Source organism: Euprymna scolopes, chromosome 46 (genome assembly GCF_053919585.1).
Source record: "Euprymna scolopes isolate OS-2025 chromosome 46, ASM5391958v1, whole genome shotgun sequence".
In the NCBI taxonomy this organism is placed as follows: domain Eukaryota; kingdom Metazoa; phylum Mollusca; class Cephalopoda; order Sepiida; family Sepiolidae; genus Euprymna; species Euprymna scolopes.
The window spans coordinates 216,298,735-216,316,064 of NC_136527.1; the positions used below are offsets into that span (position 1 = coordinate 216,298,735).

Genomic DNA, 17,330 nt, shown 5'->3' on the forward strand with positions numbered 1-17,330 from the left:
TACTATCACATATATGTTGAATATGAAAATTAGTGGCTACACATATGCAAATACATTTCAGTGACCACCCTGCTAGGGAAAATTACATCATCAGGCCAAGAATATCCCAAGGATATTCTTGGCCTGATGATGTAATTTTCCCTAGCAGGGTGGTCACTGAAACGTATTTGCATATGTGTAGCCACTAATTTTCACATTCAACATATTCATATTGCTCTGTCTAAACATTGAGCACTCTTTGATAGACACATTGTGTTTTTTGTTTAAATAATTAAACAATACTACCAATAATATTATAATATATATATATATATATATATATATATATATATATATATATGCACCTTCTGGCTTCGGCGGTCACACCTTATTCTATTATATTCTTACTATTTCTCCCTCTCCAAAAATAGGTCAAGTAAGGGAAGGGGTATAAAGTGGGTGGGGGGGGGGAAGACAGATATTGGTTTAGGCAGCAGAGGAAAGCAGACGGGAGATTTGTGTCTCTCTCCCGACGACCAGGGGTCCGAGATGTTAGGCTTGCCTTGAATAAAAAAGATTGAAGCTTCAATTCTTTATCTGTGCCTAAATCCAAACGTAGATTCCATGAGCAAAGCTTCTTTCTCAGAAGTGCACGATTGTGGAACTCTCTTCCGTTTGCCTGTTTCCCACCTGACTACAACTTGGACGTCTTCAAGTCCAACATAAACAAACTCCTACTCTATCAAAACCCCCAATACTAATGATTACTACAATACTATCTCATTGATTACTGTACACGCAATAACCCTTATCCGTGAGTGGCCTTCGGGCCTTGATAAGTGCTGACCCCCATGTAAAAAAAAAAAATTCCATCTTGTTGTCCATTCGTGAATCTGTCTGTAGCACGACTCCCCCAGCAAGATGGAAGACCAGCGACCAAAAAGATGTCATGTGCTGGCCAAGGCAAACCAGGTGTGTTTGTATTATATTGTTTGCACATACACGTCTCGGAAGCTCCCCAAGGCAAGACGAAACTGCAAGACATTAAAAGAATAGCAAACACACACGCACATACACACGTAACAGTGAACTGTACGTTAAGACACACGTTTATACGCAAGAACACACACACACACACGTACACGCAAGAACACACACACACGTACATGCTTTCTTAGAACTGCACACCTGTGGAACTCTGTTCCGTCTGCCTGCTTCCCTCTGGACTACAACTTGGATGTCTTCAAGTCTAATGTTAACAAATTCCTAATGAACCGCCCCCTTAAGTAAACACTTCATCAAATCTCCTCACTAACGTAATGTACTTGCAATAACCCTTATCCCTGAGTGGCTTCCGGGCCTTGATAAGTGGTGATCACTGTGTAAAAAAAAAAAAAAAAAAAAAAAAAAAAAAAAAAAAAAAAACACACACACACACGTACATGCAAGAACACACACACACACGTACATGCAAGAACACACAGACCCATAACAGTAAACATCAATAAATAGCAATAATAAATACACCAATCAAATCTCCAATACTAACGATTACTACAATACTATCCCATTGATTACTGTACACGCAATAACCCTTATCCCTGAGTGGCTTCCGGGCCTTAATTATTGACACTTTATTGGAATGTGCTCTGATGAACTCTTACCACTTGTATCCCCTTGATGTAAAAAAAAAAAAAAACTGAAGAAAAATGAAAGAGAGGGTAAAAAAAGACATATCTCTGACAAAGGAGAAAGAACTGCTGTTTTCGGGATGGTAAACTAGCCACCTAACTCTTGTTGTTTACTTATTTTTTTTTTTAACTTTGAATTTTATTAAGTAGCTACATGCATTGTCTGAAGACAGTATGTGGTCTATTTTCTCAGATATGCTCTTAAAGATAGTAACTCCGCTGTTGTGGGGCCGATAGAGGGCAAATATAAATGCAGTGGTGTTAGCAAGTGCAACCCTGAAGCACATATAGGGTAAATTAGGATCTTCTCTAGAGATATCCCTGCCACACGGGAAGCCATCCTTAATGTAGGCACATATTCCATGCCCATGGCGATCTTGGGTGTCAGATTTAGCTGTTCAATTAGGGTATCCGTTAATTATGAACTCATCTAGGGAAGTGGTCGGCCCTATTCCAGTTTCACTTAGAAATAATATGTTCGGTATCGTCTCCTGTAATTGGGTTTCAATTTTGACAGCGACATTGAACATTCACCGTTTCTGGAGAGTTCCAAGAAAAAGACAAAAAAAAAAAAGCCATGGCGCTAAATTCGAGGAGTATCTCGCTCTTTTTGCTCGCGAACACCAGAGGAGTAAGACGCGTTACTGCCACGCTCTGTCGCTCGTGCCTGACACACTCTGTGCCGGTTCCAATGGTGAAACCACAAAAAAAAAAAATAAATAAAAAAAAAAATAAGAAAAGCATTCTTCTTATCTATTCACTCCGCTCCTTACCCGAACGGCTTTTCTAAAGAAAATTAATTTATCGTTTCTTTCCAACTTAACGCCAAAAACATTTGACCAGTCGGGAAGGATTTCTTTTTTTTCGGACTCAAAATAAATACGAGTGTGATACACCAGGGCAAATAAATTTACACCTCTTATAACAAGCTAAGTCTGATTATTTGTTTTTAATTAATTTTTCTAAATATTTGTTTTCTTATTTATGTTTTTGAAAAATTAATTTTAAGTGAGCCGTTTGTTGTTTTGCCCAGCGAGCACCTCGCTTCAATTTGATCAGATTTCATAATTTTTGGAATTTTTACTAATTTCGACAGGAAACATAAGTTCAAATTAAATACTAATGAATTAATCAAAAAGAAAAAAAAAGAATTTATAAAATTATAGTTTTATTTGTGAAGTAGACCTTTATGCTATACTCTAATCAAAAGCCTTTGATATGTCAAGAGCTATTGCTCTAGAAACGAAGCCTGTGTTGACAGATTTGCTAAGACTGCGTGATATGTCAGCTTATGTTACGGTAAAATATATTGAGCGAGTTTCTAACAGTATTTTGTATAGTTTTTTATTTTTAACTCATTTTCCTAAACTAACCATGTTCAGAGTGTGGCACCATTTGTAATTTTCAAATACATCAGTAAACATTGTATGTTTTTCGATCTGAATAAACAACATTGAATAAAAACACTAAAATATATATCCAGTTTGGTAGAAAAGTAACTTATCTTGCCTTTGGTAACATTTATTTGTTATATATTTGTTTTTTGACAACTTTTTCGAATCTGTGTGTACAGGTAATACAAACCCCATAAATGTGTTCAAAAAAAAAAAAAAAAAAAAAAAAAAAAAAAAAAGACAGAAGGATCACAAAAATGTAATTAAAAAAAATAAATAAAAAAAAAATAAATAAATATAAAAAATAAATAAATATAAAAAAAAATTTAAAAAAAAAATAAATAAAAAAAATAAAAAAATAAATAAATAAAAAAATTAAAAAAAAAAATAAATAAAAAAAAATTTTAAGGAGAGATATAGGCGTGAGAAAAAAAAAACGGAGGAACTGATTTGTCTTGTCACCGGAATTCTGGACACATACTGAACATTGCCGACTGTTAAAAACTTGGATTCCTGGCCCGTATGGGACCTTGCAGACAAATTTGGCACCAATTTCATACGCATAAAAGTGTTTCCAATAATTTGTGAAAAAAAAAAAAAAAAAATACTGTCAAGAATGACAGTTCAATATACAAACAATGTTTTAATTTGGATAAAATAAAAATATGCACCAAGAGCGCTTGAAAGCCAAATCACAACGTAATATTAGGAAAATAAACAAATATTTTACTGGTTTGAAATTTATCGCAAATATTTTTCAGAGGTTTACTCCATCTCCAGGTATACTCTCATCCGTGACGTTATTCTCGTGTTGCCTACGCACAATTCAAACATTTCAAAATACAACCGCTAGAAACAACGCACGGCTTTTTACAAACAGACTTCTTTTTCCAAATTTACAACATGGCAAGGAAGAAAAAAAAAAAAAAAAAGAAACAAAACATACTGAAGATGGAGTATACCTCTGAAATATATTTGTGATAAAATTTCAAACCAGTAAAATATTTGTTTTTTCCTAATATTACGTTGTATTGGCTTTCAAGCGCACTTGATGCATATTTTATTTTATTCAAAAAAATTTCAATAATTCTTAAATCAAAATAAGACGGAAAAAAACTTTTCAATAATTATGAAAAAAAAAAAAAATTTCAATAATTATTAAATCAAAATAAGACGGAAAAAACACTCTTCAATGATTATAAAATAAAAAAATAAATAATTTCAATAATTCTTAAAAAACTTTTCAATAATTATGAAAAAACAAATTTTTTTTCAATAATCAAAATAAGACAGAAAAACACTTCAATGATTATAAAATAAAAAAAAAATAAAATAATTTCAACAATTCGTAAAAAAAACTTTTCAATAATTATGAAAAAAAAAAAAAAAAAAATTTCAATAATTCGTAAAAAAACTTTTCAATAATTATGAAGAAAAAAAAAAAAATTTCAATAATTCGTAAAAAAACTTTTCAATAATTATGAAGAAAAAAAAAAAAAATTTCAATAATTATTAAATCAAAATAAGACGTGAATAAAAACTTTTCAATAATTATGAAAAAAAAAAAAAATATGTGCACAGAGATATAGGCGTGAGAGAGAAAAAAAAAAAGCAAAGGAAACAATTTGCCTTCTCACTGGAATTCCGAACACATACTTTTAACATTTTAGCCGACAGCGAAAAATTTGGACTCTTTGCACACATCATGTGACCTTGCAGACAAATTTGGCATCGATTTTATAAAAAAGACACTTTCTTACCTTATTCGCAGGTTTTGAAATTATCATCTGAACAAAAAAAATGCAAGTTCATTTCAGTTTTTTTTTTTTGTTTTCATCTCAAACAAGGAATATTGTCACTCAAAACAAAGGGGCTGCAATTTGGTATTGCGTCTAATAGGAGATACTGTGGGGGGAGTTGAGCAGCAAGATGTCTCTTCACGGTAGATTTTTTTTTTTTTTTTTTTTTTTTTTAAATTACATTTTCACCCCAAATAAGGAACAGTGACACTTTGATGAAGGGGGGGGGGCTACTATCAGGTACATAAGGATACTACATAGGGAGTTGAGCAGCAAGATGTCTGTTCACATGTCAGTACAGTTGGGAAACATAAGGGAATTCCAAAGTCTAGCATTTCTGGCTCCTCGTTGCTTAATTTTGGTGATCTGACGGGATTGGTTTGGTTTTACGGCATATCAACCTTTTTTTGTTCTTTTGGTTATTTAATGCAGAGTTTTCTTTTGTGGATTAGAGATTTTAATTTATTCATTAAGTCATCTTTTTTGCATCATTAAGTGATGTGCCCCCCCCATATCAACCTTTTTTTGTTCTTTTCGTTATTTAATGCAGAGTTTTCTTTTGTTTTTTTTTGTGGATTAGAGATTTTAATTTATTCATTAAATCAGCTTTTTTGCATCATTAAGTGATGTGCTTTTTCTTTTTTTTGTGATGTGCCCCCCCCCCATCCCCGGGGGGTGTGGTAAAGTTGGATTGAATTAAAGTTATATTCTTTTATATAGATTTACTTTTTCCGGAAACGTTATTTTTTGTTGGAATTTATTTTTTTAAATAGTTCTTTCATATTGTTGATATTGTAACAGTTTTGCCGATATGCAAGAGATCGCCATAATCCAAAAGAAAGTCTGAGGGAAGAAGCTCGTAGAATAGGGTTTTTCCGACATTCAGCGATCTCAACAGTAAAGGGGTGGAATTTTGCTGCTAGTTGGTGATTTTGTTGCTAAGCGGGTTTGTCAGGTGTACATGTTCATCAGAGCAGATTCCATTAAAGTACTTGTAAAATAGGCACAGCGATGCAACGCTAGTGATGCGACAGAGGCTGGAGCTTAACTGCTAGTGTGGGACCTATTAGATTGGATTTTTTTTTTTTTTTTTTTCTAACAGTCAGAGATTTTTGTTTATTTATTATTATTTTTTTTTTTTATTATTCAATCTTCCCCCCCAAACACGGCATATTGCCACTTTGAAGACGAAGGCTACTATCGGGACATAAGTTGCAGAGATATTATGTAAGGAGCTGAGCAGCATGTTTTCGAGATGCGAATTTCGATATTTCTCTCTGTGGAACCTTAGTTGCTGCCAAGATACGTTATCTTTCCAACATTTTGGTGAGTGATCAAGGTTGTAGCACCGTAAACAAGGACAGAGACTACCACTGCCCCGAAGAACTGCCTTTTCAATTTGTTAGTTAGCCCCGAAGTCCGTACTGAACGCAACCCATCCAATGCGGCCCATGTTTTCGAGATGCGAATTTCGATATTTCTCTCTGTGGAACCTTAGTTGCTGCCCAGATACGTTATCTTTCCAACATTTTGGTGAGTGATCAAGGTTGTAGCACCGTAAACAAGGACAGAGCCTACCATTGCCCTGAAGAACTGCCTTTTCAATTTGTTAGTTAGCCCCGAAGTCCGTACTGAACGCAACCCATCCAATGCGGCCCATGTTTTCGAGATGCGAATTTCGATATTTCTCTCTGTGGAACCTTAGTTGCTGCCCAGATACGTTATCTTTCCAACATTTTGGTGAGTGATCAAGGTTGTAGCACCGTAAACAAGGACAGAGACTACCATTGCCCTGAAGAACTGCCTTTTCAATTTGTTAGTTAGCCCCGAAGTCCGTACTGAACGCAACCCATCCAATGCGGCCCATGTTTTCGAGATGCGAATTTCGATATTTCTCTCTGTGGAACCTTAGTTGCTGCCCAGATACGTTATCTTTCCAACATTTTGGTGAGTGATCAAGGTTGTAGCACCGTAAACAAGGACAGAGACTACCATTGCCCTGAAGAACTGCCTTTTCAATTTGTTAGTTAGCCCCGAAGTCCGTACTGAACGCAACCCATCCAATGCGGCCCATGTTTTCGAGATGCGAATTTCGATATTTCTCTCTGTGGAACCTTAGTTGCTGCCCAGATACGTTATCTTTCCAACATTTTGGTGAGTGATCAAGGTTGTAGCACCGTAAACAAGGACAGAGACTACCATTGCCCTGAAGAACTGCCTTTTCAATTTGTTAGTTAGCCCCGAAGTCCGTACTGAACGCAACCCATCCAATGCGGCCCATGTTTTCGAGATGCGAATTTCGATATTTCTCTCTGTGGAACCTTAGTTGCTGCCCAGATACGTTATCTTTCCAACATTTTGGTGAGTGATCAAGGTTGTAGCACCGTAAACAAGGACAGAGACTACCATTGCCCTGAAGAACTGCCTTTTCAATTTGTTAGTTAGCCCCGAAGTCCGTACTGAACGCAACCCATCCAATGCGGCCCATGTTTTCGAGATGCGAATTTCGATATTTCTCTGTGGAACCTTAGTTGCTGCCCGGATACGTAAACTTAGCAACTTCTGGAGAAGCAACTATATTGGAGTAGAAGGCTTTTCTGTCTTGCATGTGGGGGGGGGGGTGGAACTCTACTGTGTAAGGGTGGCATTTTGGTACTTGTCCGGTTTGTAAAAATACAGTACATTTAAGCGTCAGAGAAGCAGAAAATGGGAGGAAATTCCAAAGTCTATCGTTTGAAAGAAGAAACTAGTCGAGCAGAAGGTTTTCCACAATCTAGTGATCTCAACAGTAAAGGTGTATATCAAGGGGGGCACAAGTGTTAGGAGTTCATCAGAAATACAATATTACAGCGGGCTTGTCAATGCATTTGTTCAAATTCATATTCCCGGTGAATATTAAGCCAACAATAAACCTAATGAAGCATAAAAAAATGACTAAGTTCAGCAGTCCCCCCCCCCAATTTAGCCTCCAAAAGTCCCGAGGGAACATCAAATCCTGGTGAAAATGAACAAACGGTGCAGTTTTAGGTCTTAACATATGTACATTTGAGTTCTGCACAGTGCAAAAAAAAAAAAAAAAAAAAAAAATGACTGACTATCATTTGTCTTTATAAAGATACAATAAAGCAGGAAACAGAGAGGGAAGTCCAAGGAAAAAAGTAAGTAGAAACTGGTTTTTCCGGCATTTAATGATGGGTGAATTGTGCCTTTGTAAAAATATAGGATACTCTCGAATACGAGTAATTTTCTAGTATGATTGCGCGATTCCACCTTCTTTGCAGCAGTCCTGGCAACGTCCTCAATGTAATTCTTCCAATTTATGTTGCCTGTGTTAAGCCGAGAAGGCTAAAGGATGGGCTCTCAGGTAGGGTGTTAATTGTCATGGAATCGTAGCATCGTCACATAAGAAAGTGATTCGTGTCAAGCATTCACGTTCAATTGTTCATTAGAAATTGCTCATCCACAAACCTCACAACTTAAACGTTCCAATTTTTGCTCGTCATCAAAAATTCATCCGACATTAAAAAAAAAAAAAAAAAAGAAAAATGAAAAAGTTGCTTATTTCTCCTTTCCCCGTATAACTATGCCAGACTTTATAGATGTTCCAACAGAGAGATCTTTTTAGGATTCTGACTGTCCATTTAAGTGCAATTGCCTGAATCTCTTGCACTTGCTTCATCGGGTGTATTCGCCAGATAGTTTTGGAAATTCTTTTTCATGAGTCCAGTTGCTCCTATAATTACTGGAATGATAAAAATCTTCCTAAGATTCCAATTTCTTTTCATGTCATAAATAAGACAGTTATTTCATAATCTTTATAGCTTTTTTTTTTTTTTTTTGGTTGTTTTCACATCAGTTTGTTCGAGCTGGGGATGGGGCATCCTATTGGATGCCAAACATCCATCCGCTTAACTCGGATATTCCAACCGAGAGATCTTTTTAGGATTCTGACAGTTCCTTTAAGTATGAATCTCTCTTGCACTTGATTTACCGGGTATATTTGACTGGTAGTTGTTTTTGGTGTTTTTTTTTTTTAATCCCCCACCCACCCACCGTCCAATTGCTCCTATAATTACCGGAATGATAAAAATCTTCCTAAGATTCCAGTTTCTTTTCATGTCATAAATAAGACATAGGTATTTCGTAATCTTTTCCCTTTCAGCTCTGTTGTTATTGCTGAGACCACTCATCCCTTTTTTTTTTTTTTTTTTTTAAAACATTGGTCATCGAGCCTCGATCTTGTCCCGTCATTATAATCCTCTCGTTGTTGTTAGAATTTTCTTAATTTTATTTTAATTCAATAAATATTCAGATAATGATTTAAGTTATATTCAACCAAGCGTCCTTGGGGGACACTGACTTCTACTAAGGTTCTCTTTCTCCTTTTTTTACCATACGACTATGTCAGGTTTTATGGCTTCGTTCTCTAAATACGTAGCTGTAAGAATTTCCTCGTCATAGGGGATGGTGCAGGACTTACTTCCAACCGTTTATTCTGGTAAACATGTTCCCAAGATTTGCTGCTGCGTTCGATATTTCACTTTTTACGGATTGTCCAGCGGAGATATTTATGCACTCCATAAAAGATATTCAATTTAATTGAATCGTTCTTGTCTATTGTCTTCGGTATTTGTATTTTTCCTGCTCTCCTTGATGTACCCATCTTCATTTTTTTGTTTGGACCTTTTTCCCAGCTCCGATGGAACACGGGGCATATTTGTCGAGGTTAAACTTCATTCCAATATCTTTGGAGAAGCTATGTACATCCCGCAAGAGTTGGCTTAAGTCATCATCTGGGCCGAGTTTGAAATCATCGATTCATAATGATACCCATATTGGTAATGCAATGTGGTTTGAAATCATCGATTCATAATGATATCCATATTGGTAATGCAATGTGGTTTGAAATCATCGATTCATAATGATACCCATATTGGTAATGCAATGTGGTTTGAAATCATCGATTCATAATGATACCCATATTGGTAATGCAATGTGGTTTGAAATCATCGATTCATAATGATACTCATATTGGTAATGCAATGTGGTTTGAAATCATCGATTCATAATGATACCCATATTGGTAATGCAATGTGGTTTGAAATCATCGATTCATAATGATACCCATATTGGTAATGCAATGTGGTTTGAAATCATCGATTCATAATGATACCCATATTGGTAATGCAATGTGGTTGGATTTTTAGCCAAGTCATCCGCAGTAAAGATTCGTCAAGTTCAGTGTTTCTCAGGTTTTTTTTTTAACTGGTCTTCCACAAGCAAACGGATATTCTGTAATTAAAGACGAAAAAAGAGTTACGACAAGCAAACAGTTACAAAAAAGTTACAAGAAAAGCAAAGTTATGGGGTGGGGGAAAGCAAGGTTATGGGGGGAGAATAGCAAAGTTATGAGGGGGGAAAAAAAGCAAGGTTATGGGGGGGGAGCAAGGTTATGGGGGAGAGCAAGGTTGGGGGGGGAGAGCAAGGTTAGGGGGGGGAGAGCAAGGTTAAGGGGGGAGAGCAAGGTTAAGGGGGGAGAGCAAGGTTAAGGGGGGGGGGGCAAAGTTATGGGGGGGGAAGCAAAGTTATGAGGGGAAAAAAGCAAAGTTATGAGGGGGAAAAAGCAAAGTTATGGGGGGGGGGAGCAAAGTTAGGGGGGGAAGCAAAGTTAGGGGGGGGGGAAGCAAAGTTATGGGGGGGGAAGCAAAGTTATGGGGGGGGAAGCAAAGTTATGGGGGAAAATAAAAACAAAGTTATGGGGAAAAAGCAAAGTTATGGGGGGAAGCAAAGTTATGGGGGATAAAAGCAAAGTTAGGGGGGGATAAAAGCAAAGTTATGGGGGGATAAAAGCAAAGTTATGGGGGAAAAAAGTTATGGGGGAAAAAAAAAAAAAAACTACCATATAGACATACATATCAAGTTTTTGAGTAATATGAAAAAAGAGCTCCAAAAGGGCATGCGAACCAGAATTTTGCCAGAATTTCAGTATACTGAATTCATATTAAGAACAATGGCTTCCACATTTTGGCCAAGTTTCAGGAAAATCTAATGGATGGATCAAACGCTATGGGACAAAAAGTGTCATTTTTGCCCATTTTTGAGTCTCTGGGGACACTGAACCCCAATGCAAATGGAAAACAGTGCAGTTTCAGGCCATAACATATGCATATTTGAGTTGACCACCATGAAAAAACACTATATAAGTCAGACAAAGGTTTTGTTGAGAAATATAAAAAAAAGAGCCACAAAAAGGAGCGTTTATAGCACTGAAAGTCCCAGGGGATGTGACCAGAATTTTGCCAGGGTCACCCATACTGGATTTATATTAAGAACAATGGCCTACACATTTTGGCCAAGTTTCAAAACATTCTAACAAATGGATCAAACGTTATGGGGGCAAAACGTGTCATTTTTGGCCATTTTGTGGCATTTTTTTTTAACCTCTTTTGAGCTCCTAGGGGCACAACAGGAATTTTTCGCAAAAACTTTTTTTTTTTTTACTGTGCACATCTATTTAATGAAATACAATTTTTGGCAAAATTTCCGGAAAAACTAATGGACAGTTATCTGGCAATCGTCCAGAATAACGGACACACGGACGCCACTGAAAACATAGGTCTCTGATTAATTGGAGGACTAAAAAGAACTTGTTTACTAAACTCTAACCTGCGTGATTAAAATTAAGATACATCTATATATATATATATAAAAGCAAAAATGTATGTATGTATGTATGTATGTATGTCAGGTCATGTCATATGCTACTGGTACCATGTAACCCAGTACTACCTGCCTCATGGTCGGGTCACCAGCGACTAAACTGGTTCCCCCAGACTTATTTGGTGAGGAGGGTGGCTAGTCTCCCTGAAGGATTAAAAACAAGACCTTCCAAAGGACGAATGAACCCTTTTTCGGGTTCAACGGTCAACTAGCACTACGTGTGTTTGTGTGGAGAGGGCTCCCATAAGCCGTGGTGAAGGCAACCTTTCTAGGAGAAGAAAATCTCTGATTTAAAAAACCATAAAGCGGGAGACCAGTACCCGCATTAAGCTAGTCTGCAGTTTAACTTGTTGCTGGCTATCTTGCTCTTGCTTGTTGCTGGATCTCAACATTTTGAACCGAGAGAGAGACTTAGCTGTCGTACAAAGCTAGACTCTGTAACATCACCTGTGTATAGATACTCCCTCAGGCATTTGTCTATAAAAATGGTCCTGTGGCGATGGAAAAGTTATGACGCATGGAGGCTTGAAATGCTGGAAACATGTAATAATTGATCTCAATGATCGTCTTCAGTATCATGCCTGTGTGAGCGTGTGAATTCACCAGTAGGACTAAGAAAAAAAAAAAAAAAAAAGTCATTTCTGGGCTCATGGACATTAAGTGTCTGAGGGAGTGGCACTCGTCTGACAAGACGTTTGCAATCATCATCATCATCATGTATGTATGTAAGCTTGTCCTCGATATCCACAAAAGGCTTCTTTCAGGGAAGCGCTTGCTCGGTTCACAACTTCTTAAAACTTTTTTATATCATCTATAAATTGTAATATCTCAGAGTTACCTACGGAGCTCGCCTGTCTATTTAATTTTATTGACTTTCAAACGTTAATTATTCGACATTTCCCGCATCGGCACGCGTTACATTCGGTTTTTGGTATAAAAAAAAAGCGAAACTCGACTCCAATCACAGGCCGAAAGCCAGTTGTCTCAAGAGAGCGAAGTAACATTTGTTCAATGTCGACTTCGTCATATCAGACAGTAGCTTTCATTTCGCTCCTCCTAATAAACAGGGAACGGGTTTTTAAAAACAAACAAACCGATTTATTCAAAACTGTCCCGCACAAAATGCTTACTGCTGAATACCTATGGCCGTCACGTCAATCAAAAACACGCACCTGTTTTTTTTAACACTTTACTATTTTCCAACTGCGCGTCGTGAAGGCTTCGCTTTTTTTTCACATTTTCAGGTTTTTTTCACATACCCCGACAAACACCCGGGCAACGCTGGGTACCCCTCGCTAGTACTAACTAAAAACAGATGGCACGTTTATTAAAAACTGATGCTTGATAAACTTTTTCCAGTTATCCGTGCCTAAATCCAAACATCTCTATTTTAGCGTTATTTTTATGGCAAGTGCTCGTCTGAGCTCCAATCTAGGGTTCCGTCTCGCCAAACTTTCATGAGAAAACTCGTCTATCTGAAAACATTATCAATAATTTCCCCCACTCTTTATCTGTGCCTAAACCTAAACGTAGATTCCACAAACAAATCTTTCTTAGAACCGCACACCTGCGGAACTGTCTTCCGTTTTTCTACTTTCCAGCCGACTACAATATGACTGTCTTCAAGTCCAATGTAAACAAATTCTTGATGAGCCGTTCCCTTTAAATAATCCAATTTTCCAAATGCACACGACTAACGATTACTACGACATTGTCCCATTGACTACTGTACATTAATGATCAATTCGTATCCTCAAGTGGCCTTTGGGCCTTGATAAAAAAAAACAAAAAAAAAATACAAGTGAAGCATGGATAGTCTCCCATAAGTGCACAGTGAACGAGGCATAAAAAAAAAAAATGAATAAAGTCAGCATACCCTCCCTCCATTTAGCCCCAAATCGACGTCAAATCCTGGTGAAAATGAACAAACTGTGCAGTTTTAGGCCTCAACATATGTAAATTTGAGTTCTGCACCATGCAAAAAAAAAAAAGAAATAAGACCATCATTTGCTCCCACCCCCATTTAACCCCAAAAGTACCCAAGGCCTTTATTTAAATTTGAGTTCTGCACCATGCAAAAAAAAGAAATGAATAAGACCATCATTCGGTCCCACCCCCATTTAGCCCCAAAAGTAACCAAGGCTTTAACATATTTAAATTTGAGTTCTGCACCATGCAAAAAAAAGAAATGAATAAGACCATCATTTGGTCCCACCCCCATTTAGCCCCAAAAGTAACCAAGGCTTTAACATATTTAAATTTGAGTTCTGCACCATGCAAAAAAAAGAAATGAATAAGACCATCATTCGGTCCCACCCCCATTTAGCCCCAAAAGTACCCAAGGCCTTTATTTAAATTTGAGTTCAGCACCATGCAAAATTTACAAGAAACCCTCTCTACCACCTATAGCAATGGCCAACGACTCTTTATCTGAGAGTACATCTTTCAAAATCCTTGGCCTAACGTTCACAGAAAACATGAGTTGGAACAATTACATTAAAGGCGTTGCCAGGGCCGCTGCAAGAAAGGTGGGCTCTCTCTACCGTGCTAGAAAACTACTAACACCCGAAAGTATCCTGTACCTCTATAAGGCCACCATTCGCCCATGTATGGAGTATTGCTGTCACATCTGGGCTGGTGCACCTGCTACTAGTCTCTCGCTCCTTGACAAGGTTCAAAAGAGAGTCGCAAACGTGATATGCCTTGAACTGGCATCTAAGCTTCAGCCTCTGTCCCATCGACGAAATGTTGCATCCCTCTGCCTTTTCTACAAGTATTTTAGTGGTGAATGCTCTGACGAACTGCAATCACTTGTGCCCCCACGACGTGAGCAACCTCGACAAACCCGACAGGCTGCTAAATCCCACCCCCACACTGTAGAGATCCCTAGATGTAAAAGATCTTTTTACTCCAATAGTTTCTTCCCCAGAACTGCTAGACTTTGAAATTCCATTCCAGGTCCCTGCTTCCCCAACTGTACTGACGTGCAGAAGTTCAAGTGTAACGTGAACCGACATCTTGCTGCCCAAATCCCTACATAGTACCCCAGTAGTTGTTGCCCCTCATAGTAGCCCCCTACACCAAAGTTGCAATGTGCTTTGTTTAGGGTGAAAATGTAATAAAAAAAAATTTAAAAAAAAAAAAAAAAAAAAAAAAAAAAAAAAAAATTGCTAAATAAACATACACAGAAAATTTTTTTTTTTTTTTTTTTTTTTACAAAGGCATCACCACATTATCAAGGCCCAGAGGCCACTCAAGGATAAGGGTTAAAGAGTGTACAGTAGAAGTTGGTCAATATAGTAATCATTAGTAATGAAAATTTGGTAAATTTGATAACTTATATGGAACGGCTCATCAAGAACTTATTTACGTTAGACTTGAAGACAACCATATTGTAGTCAGCCGGAAAGCAGGAAAACGGAAGACAATTCCACAGGCGTGCAGTTCTAAGAAAGAAGCTTTGTTCATGGAATCTACGTTTAGGTTTAGGCACAGATAAAGAGTGGGGGAAATTATTGATAGTGTTTACAGCTAGATGAGTGTTTCTTGTGAAAGTTTGGCGAGGGGGGACCATAGATTGAAGCTCAGTTGAACACTTTCCATGAAAATAACGATACATCAGAGACAAACTCGCAACATCTCTTCTGTGAGATAGAGGTTGCAAGGAGGAGAAAAGGACATCTCCTACGAGGCTACGAAGTCTATTTTGAACTCTATCAAGGCAAGGCAAGTCCTTTCTAGCAGCTCCTGCCCAGATGTGGCAACAGTATTCCATCCTTGGACGTACCTGGCTCTTATATAGAAAGAGAATAGCATCAGCAGTGAGATATCTACTGGATCGATAGAAAGATCCCACCATTTTTCCAGCGGCCTTGGCAACAGATTTGATATACGTGTTCCATTTAAGATCAGGAGTAATGGTCAAGTCCAGAAGCTTGTCAAAACTTGAGGCCTCCTGAAGACGAGAGCCATTCATTTCAATTGATGACAAATGTGGATTAGAATGATGATGATGTAAAGAGAGAAGCTTGGTTTTAGATGCATTAAAAGTAACCAGCCACTCCTTTCCCCATTGTACTACGTGCTCAAGATCAGAGGAGAGAGAATTGGAGAGAACTTGCTCGTTTACTGTCTTAGATGTGCTACCATAAATGGTAGTGTCGTCAGCATAAATGTCTACAAATGATGTAAGGATATGATTTGGAAGATCATTAATGTAGATCAGGAAAAGAGTTGGGCCCAGGATGGATCCCTGGGGGACACCGGCATTAATACTGTGAGCTTCTGATTTTTGCCCCTCAACTACTACTCTTATGAACCTTTCAGAAAGAAATGATTTAATAATTGAGAAGACTTTTCCAGCTATACCATAGCTAGCGATCTTATGAAGTAAACCTTTATGCCATACCCTATCAAAGGCTTTAGATATGTCAAGAGCAATTGCCCTAGAAAGATTGCCACCGTCGAGAAATTTGCTAATCCTATGCGATATAACTGTAAGGACATCTGCTGTAGATCTAGCAGAACGGAAACCATATTGAGTGTCACTAAGAAGGTTATTTTTGTTGAGATGTTTGATTACTTCTGTATTTAATACAGATTCTAGCAACTTACTCATGACGCACAGGAGACTTATTGGCCTGTACTGAGAGGGGGATGAGCGATCACCTGAATTCTTAAATACAGGGCATACTGATGAGATTTTCCAGGGAGATGGGAAACTATTCTCCTTAAGACAACGTTTAAACAGTTTTGTAATTATGGGCGCTAGTTCAGGTTGAAGTTTTTTGAGTACTATAATTGGAATACCATCAGGGCCAGTTGCTTTACTGGAATCAAGGTTTTTGATTAGCTTGGCAACATCACGTACAGATATACGTATATCACATAGCGTGTTTTCTGATACAAGAGGAAATATTGGGGGTTGGCGGTCTTGGTCGCAAAGGGTAGAATTAGCTGCAAAGTTCTTGACAAAGAGTTTGGCTTTGTCTGATGCTGACGAGATTACCTCAGGTCCATTGATAATAGTTGGGATGGAGCACACGCTTCTGTTCAGGATTCTGTTTGCTATTTGCCAAAACTGGTGGGAACCAAGCCGCTGCTCAGCTACTTTGGACTTAACAGATTGAGCATACAACTCTCTTGCGTTCCTTATTACTTTCTTACAATGGTTGCTGGCAGTCCTGAAAACGGCTTTAGTTTCCATACATCTATTACGTTTGAAGCAGTGGAAAAAGTGATTTCTGTGCGCAATGGCAGCAGCACATTCTGGAGACAAATATGTTAAAAAAATAGTCCCAAAATGGAATGTTTTTATTAGCCCTAAAAGAGCCCCTGGGGCCCACCCAAGAGTTATCGCGAAGCATAGACAAACAAAATTATATAGAAATCAGTTAGTTACAACTTTTCAGAAAGTTTTATAAAAATCCAAGGCATCAATTTTTTTTAATAAGCACAAACGTGTCAATTTTAGCCGTTTTAACCTGAAAGGCACCCCGAAGGGGAGCAACCGGAATTTTCCAGAAAATCCGTTTTGTTACTTATTTTTTTTTTTATTACTCATTAGGTTTAATGCTTGAAAAATTTCAAAAAATTCCAAGGCATAGTTTTTTTTTTTTGGTCACCACTTATCAAGGCCTCGAAGCCACTCAGGGATAAGGGTTATTTTGCAAGTACAGTACGTTAAGTGTTTACTTAAGGGGGCGGTTCATTAGGAATTTGTTAACGTTGGACTTGAACACATCCAA

At 37.6% G+C, this 17,330-nt stretch overlaps 1 protein-coding gene across 1 annotated transcript in view; it reads right to left on the reverse strand.

Moving 5' to 3' along the window:
- Positions 1-5,486: 5,486 nt before the first annotated feature.
- The window catches only part of LOC145270362 (uncharacterized), a 33,695-nt gene continuing 21,851 nt past the window's right edge, over positions 5,487-17,330 (reverse strand). Inside the window, exon 4 of the mRNA XM_080126011.1 lies at positions 5,487-10,155. The gene's annotated coding sequence lies outside the window, so the exon portion shown is untranslated. The remainder of the gene's footprint in view (positions 10,156-17,330) is intronic.